Source organism: Nuphar pumila, chromosome 6 (assembly GCF_984573655.1).
Source record: "Nuphar pumila chromosome 6, dmNupPumi1.hap1.1, whole genome shotgun sequence".
Lineage (NCBI taxonomy): Eukaryota > Viridiplantae > Streptophyta > Magnoliopsida > Nymphaeales > Nymphaeaceae > Nuphar > Nuphar pumila.
This window is the reverse complement of record NC_143254.1, coordinates 63,745,336-63,752,279: the sequence shown is the minus strand read 5'-3', so window position 1 is coordinate 63,752,279 and position 6,944 is coordinate 63,745,336. Positions and strand designations below refer to the sequence as shown.

At 43.4% G+C, this 6,944-nt stretch overlaps 1 non-coding gene across 1 annotated transcript; it reads right to left on the bottom strand.

Moving 5' to 3' along the window:
• Positions 1 to 626: 626 nt before the first annotated feature.
• On the bottom strand, positions 627 to 733 carry LOC149834901 (small nucleolar RNA R71). The gene has a single exon (XR_016432861.1). It is a non-coding gene; the product is annotated as a small nucleolar RNA R71 (small nucleolar RNA).
• Positions 734 to 6,944: the final 6,211 nt, after the last annotated feature.

Genomic DNA, 6,944 nt, shown 5'->3' with positions numbered 1-6,944 from the left:
GTATAGAATTCTGACATAGCTATATAGCATATCTGTTTGTTTTTAGCTACTGTTATTTGTTTATTTACATTTTAGTATCTGTGTTAGTTTATTTTTTAGTTAGGTCGTTTGCTTACATCTGGTCTTAGCACCAGTGTATGCAAGGTCGACGAGGTCTAGGAACCCCATTACACCCATTTGTTGACAACCCAGAGAGAATTTTACATTCTCATCGAAGTTCGGCAACAATGGCTGACATGGATCCTCCACCTCCACCCTCAGTTCTTTCACGCCCTCTGCGGGAATACTTCATTCCCACAGACTATGTTCAGGCATCCTGCATTCGAAGACCCGATGTAGGAGCGCCACATTTTGAGATTAAGGCCAGCATTATTCAAATGCTTCCATCCTTTTATGGCCTTAGTCATGAGGATCCCTACCGACACTAAGATGAATTCCTCGAAATTTGTTCTACTGTTAGAATACAGAATTTCGATGATGATGCGTTGAGGTTGACTCTATTCCCCTTTTCATTGAAGGACAAAGCCAAGTATTGGCTAAAGTCCTTAGATTCTGTAGAAATAGAGTCCTGGGATCAGTTGCAACAGGAGTTTCTTCGGAAATACTTTCCCATTGGTCGCACGAACAAATATCGTAGAGCCATCACTAGCTTTTCAGAGCTAGATGGTGAGCGCTTTCATGAGACCTGGGAGAGAATGAAGGATCTCCTCAGGAAATGTCCCCATCATCAGGTGCCAAAATGGCAACTGGTGCAGAGCTTCTATGATGGATTGTCTGACAAGAATCGTCAGATGATCGACTCTTCATGTGGAGGGACATTCATGTTGAAGAGCGAGGACGAAGCATGGAGGCTATTTGATACATTGGCCGAGAATTCACTCCACCATGCTTCGAGCTCTCATTCTGATAGAGCCACACCCAGCATTTAGAAGAAAGCTGGTGTTCTTGAAGTTGGTCCATCTACTGCACTACAGTGCAAGGTAGACATGATTGCTCAGAAGCTGGACCAGCTTCTCTCAGGACCATCCACTACACAACAGGTGTGTACTCTTTGTGCCAGTCCGGCACACGAGATCACTGAATGCCCTTCGGCAGCTCAGTACCCTGAATTTGTTCAAGAACAAGTTCAGGCAGCTCAGGGTTACGTCAGACCGCCGAATAACCCATTTTCATCGACATACAATCCGGGTTGGCGTAACCATCCCAATTTTTCATGGAAGAATCCACAGTCTTCCATGCAGATGCCTACATCCTCTCAGCCAGTTCGACAACCATCTTTTACTCAGTCATTTCAAAGACCGAACTATGCTCAGTCTTCTTCTTCTGTTACTCCCCCGATTCAGCAGGAGTCTGCCCCGCAGACATCTTTTGAGGAGACACTTCTCCAGGCATTTCAAGAGGTGAAAACCTCTAATCAGAACGCCTTCGAGAAGTGTAGCCAGATTTTAGCTCGCATACGCAGTCCATTGCGAAGTTAGAGTCGCAAATGGGACAGTTAGCTGAGGCTATTAGTAGGAGACCCGAGGGTACATTGCCGAGTCAGGCTGTCATGAACCCGAAGGGTAAGGACCAGATGACTGGAGGCCTATTTCATACTGAGACACAGCAGCAGGCTAAATCAGTTATGGCCTTGAGGAGTGGACGTGAGTATCACGTCGAGAGCAGAGAGCGAGAGAGTAGAGAGAGGATAGAGGAGCAAGAGATCATTGTTTCGCCTACGTCGGCTCAATCATCATCTCCATCCTCATCATCTTTATCCTCAGAGAAGAAGAAGAAGAAAGATAGGAGTGAGCCTTCTCACAAAGAGGAGGAGCCAGCAGAGTATATTCCCCCACCACCCTATCCCAAAGCATTAGAGTCTCCTGGTTATAGAGGGAAGCAAGGTGCGAAGATCCAGGACATGCTTGACATCTTCAAGCATGTACAGATCAACCTACCTTTGCTCGATGCTATTCAGCAGGTGTCGGCATATGCCAAATTCCTGAAGGAACTATGTACGCAGAAGCGTAAATCTAGAGAGCGAGTTCCTAACAGGGTCCATCTGACTGAGCAGGTGAGTTCAGTACTTCAGCATCAGACACCACCAAAGCTCAAGGACGCTGGAGCCCCTATCATTGCTTGTACTATAGGGAACATCCGGATAGAACGCGCATTGCTCGATCTTGGAGCAAGCGTGAACATTCTGCCCGGATATTTCTTTGATTCTTTCGGGCTAGGAGAGATGAGATCGACTCCGATTACACTGCAGCTGGCAGATCGTTCTATCAAGGTACCGAGAGGTGTCTTGGAGGACGTGCTAGTTAAGGTGGATGACTTTTATTTTCCAGTCGATTTCATTATTCTTGATATGGAAGGAGTAGACAGCCAGCACCAGACTCCGATTATTTTAGGCAGACCATTCTTGGCGACTGCCAATGCTTGCATCAACTGTAGGACCGGAGCCATGGATCTCTCATTCGGCAATAGGAAGGTAAAGCTCAATATTTTCAATGCCGCGATGGGACCAGCAGGAGACATGGACTGCTTTCATGTAGACATTGCACAGGAGTTAGTGGAGGAGCAGCCCGAGTTGTACATCACTGAGGATTCTTTAGATTTGTATCATATAGAGAAGAATAGCTGTGTAGATAGTGTAGACGTGTCTAGAGTGTCGTCAGAGAGACCACCTTGGAGAGCTGTCAGGGAGCCTCTTCCACCACTTGCAGAGACCCCCGCCAAATCGTCAATAGAGTCGCCTCCGAAACTTGAGTTGAAACCCTTACCGGATTCACTCAAGTATGCATATCTCAGAGATGATGAGACTCTGCCTGTGATCATCTCATCCTTGCTCACTGAGGAGCAGGAACAGAGATTGCTGACTATTCTTCGAGAGTACAAGGCAGCGATTGGCTGGGGAGTTGCTGATCTGAAGGGGATTGATCCTTCATTCTGCATGCATAGGATCCATTGTAATGAGGAAGTCAAGCCATTTAGGGATATGCAGAGAAGGCTAAATCCCAACATGAAAGAAGTGGTGAAGAAAGAGGTGGTGAAGTGGTTGGATGTTGGAATCATTTACCCTATTTCTGATAGCCAGTGGGTCAGTCCGATTCAAGTTGTGCCGAAGAAGTCAGGACTCACTATGGTTGAGAATGAGAAGGGTGAGAGAATTCTGATGAGGACCACTACAGGATGGCGTGTCTGCATCGATTATAGGAAGCTGAATGTGGCAACTAGGAAAGATCATTTCCCATTGCCATTCATTGATCAGATCTTAGAGAGACTCGCAGGACAGAGCTACTACTGCTTTCTAGATGGATATTCAGGATACAATCAGGTAGTTGTCCATCCTGATGACCAGGAGAAGACCACGTTTATATGTCCTTATGGCACCTTCGCGTTTAGACGTATGCCTTTTGGGCTCTGTAATGCCCCGGCTACTTTTCAGAGGTGCATGCTTGCTATCTTCTCGGACATGATTGATGATGTGATGGAAGTTTTTATGGACGACTTTTCAGTGTATGGCTCTTCTTTTGAAGATTGCCTCCAAAAACTTGCTCGAGTACTGAGTAGGTGTGCGGAGACCAATCTCGTCCTGAGTTGGGAAAAGAGCCATTTTATGGTCCAGGAGAGGATTGTGCTAGGACACATTGTGTCCAAGCGTGGTATTGAGGTTGACAGAGCAAAGGTGGAATCCATTTCTCGTTTGACTCCACCCACCTCTGTGAGGCAGATTCGATCATTTTTAGGGCATGCGGGATTTTACAGGCGGTTCATAAAAGATTTCAGCAAAATCTCTCGACCGCTTTGCACGTTATTGGAGAAAGACCAGCCCTTTGTTTTCGGTGAGGATTGTATGAAGGCCTTTGAGATTCTCAAAGAGGCCTTGATTACTACACCTATTTTGAGACCTCCAGATTGGACTCTCCCATTTGAGATTATGTGCGATATATCTGATTACGCTATGGGGGCTATTTTAGGACAACGCATCGATAGGAAACCATATGTGATCTACTATGCAAGTAGAACTCTGTCTGATGCCAGATGAATTATACTACGATAGAGAAGGAACTACTTGCGGTGATTTTTGCATTGGATAAATTTAGGTCCTATTTACTCGGTTCGAAGGTGGTTGTCTATTCTGACCATTCTGCATTGAAATATTTGTTGAATAAGAAAGACACCAAACCGAGATTGATTCGTTGGGTCCTACTACTACAGGAGTTTGATCTCGAGATTCGAGATAAGAAGGGAAGCGAGAATGTAGTAGCAGACCATCTTTCTAGACTGATCGTGGAGACCACGCAGGATCAGAGGCCGATCAGTGATTCTTTCCCCGACGAGCAGATCATGTCAGTCAGTACATCGCAGTTACCTTGGTTTGCAGATATTGTGAACTATCTGGTTTCGAGGCAGATACCTGAGCATTGGAACAAGAATGAGCGTGAGAGATTCCTATCTCAGGTGAAGCACTATTATTGGGATGAACCAGAGTTGTTCAAATACTGTGCAGATCAGATCATTAGGAGATGTGTTCCGGAGGAGGAGCATCAATCCATTTTGAATTTTTCCCATTCGTTAGCTTGTGGAGGGCATTTTAGTAGTAGGAAGACGGCTGCAAAGGTTTTGCAGTCAGGATTTTATTGGCCTACACTCCACAGGGATGCTCATGAGTTCTGTAGGCGATGCTTGTGTTGTCAGCAGATTGGGAACATGTCCAAGAGGGACATGATGCCCTTGCTTCCGATTTTGATAGTCGAGATTTTTTATGTTTGGGGCATTGATTTCATGGGACCATTTCCGCCTTCATTCGGAAATTTATACATTCTGGTGGCGGTTGATTATGTGTCCAAATGGGTTGAGGTTGTGGCAACCAAGACCAATGATCATAGAGTAGTGCTTAAGTTCATTAAGCACAACATTTTCAGTCGTTTTGGGGTGCCACGTGCGATGATTAGCGATGGTGGCAAGCATTTTAGGAATACACAGATAGCTTCTCTGTTGAGAAGATATTCTGTCAATCATAGATTCACCACTCCATATCATCCGCAGACTAGTGGACAGGTTGAAGTGTCCAATAGGGAGATTAAGCGAATTTTAGAAAAGACAGTTCGTCCGGACCGCAAGGATTGGTCCCAGCGCTTAGATGATGCACTTTGGGCATATAGAACTGCATTTAAGACTCCCATTGGCATGTCCCCGTATCGCCTTGTATTCGGGAAAGCATGCCATCTTCCTGTCGAGCTAGAGCATAGAGCGTACTGGGCTATCAAGAAATTGAATTTTGACCTCAGCCAGGCTGGCAAAGAGAGAGCACTGCAGCTCTCAGAATTAGAGGAACTCAGGAATGATGCATATGAGAATGCCAAATTATATAAAGCTTGCACAAAAGCATTTCACGATAAGCATATTGTCAGAAAAGTGTTTGAGCCAGATCAGAAAGTGTGGCTATACAATTCTCGTTTACATTTATTCCCAGGGAAGTTAAGATCGAGATGGACAGGTCCTTACATAGTGAAAGAAGTATTTCCCCATGGAGCAGTGACACTATTCGATCCTATGACCCAAGGTACATTCAAGGTAAATGGGCAAAGACTGAAGCCATTCATTTCAGATGCCTTACAGGATGGTGAGTGTGAGATAGTGCATCTCACGAAGGCATGAGGATTCGACCAGAGGGATGTATCATATGTACATTATTTCTTTTTCATTTTAGAGTTTTTATTTATTTCACATGTGCTAATTTGTGTTTTGATGTATGCAGGATGAACTTAACATTTAGTGTATCAGTTACCAGGTGCATGGAAGAGCTTCCAAAGAATTCAAGGATCAGATGAAAATCAACTTCAGAAGCTTAGAACAAATCAGGTTGTATCTATCCTTTCTCCCATATTTTTGTTAGTGTCTCTTAGTGTGCATTTGCATTACATGTTTATTCATTTTGTATGCCACTAGGGACAGTGTCATTCAAGCATGGGGGGGTGGTTTAGATGCATGCACACAAAAAATTAATTTTTTTTTTGTATGACTGGTAATCAGAGTAGGCATTTGAGAACAAAGTGTAGCATATATGATTGTTTTTGACATAATCTAACAGTTTATAAATTTTTAAGCCCCATAAATTTTTTTTTTCTGAACTGAATCAAATAGAGTAGTATTCATGAGAAAATTCAAAGAAAAGATAGTATTTGATTGTTCGAAAATTTTGAATCACTTTAGTATAAGTATGCACAGTAGGTTTTGTGAAAGAAATAAGCAATGGAAAGATGTGTTTGAAAAATGAGTTTAAAAGAATAGAGCTACGTTTAGTTGTTGATGTCTTCGTGAATCCTAGTAGTGGAACTCAGACACGAGATGAAGTGTTTGAGTATCTTAACGAAAAGGATAACGAAGGAGATCATCTTCTTGTTTAAGTCTATATCTGAGGCCTTTGTAGTTCGAGTAAGTAGAATCTGAAGGGTGTTTTACACCTGGTGCCTCAAAGCCAACTGGTTTGGGAGCCACCGGTTCGAAAGCTTGTTACATGGATTGCATAGAAAGCCTAAGAGATAGAGACATTGCACATGACAAGAGGAAGACTATACGTAAACTATTATAATAGAAGGTCTAGTGACTCGAGCAATTAAGTCCGAGGGATACTCTGTATCTAGTACCCTAAGGTCGGCCGACTTAGGAGTCACTGACCCAAAGCTCGCTACACGAGTCACGAAAACTGACTATTCGAAATAGTGCTCATATGAGAAGAATGCGCAAGAGATCAAAAGTTGAAAAAAGAGTGAAAATGAAAGAAAAGGATGTGCTGAAGGAAAAAAAATTTATTGCTTAGGCATATATGTGTATTACTGTGCAGAAAATATACAAGTGAGAATAAATGAGTAAAACATGAGAATACTTGACTTTCAGAGAAAAATCATGAACTAGCTACAATATTAGAAAAGTGAAGAAAAAGAATTTTTACTGTGGCG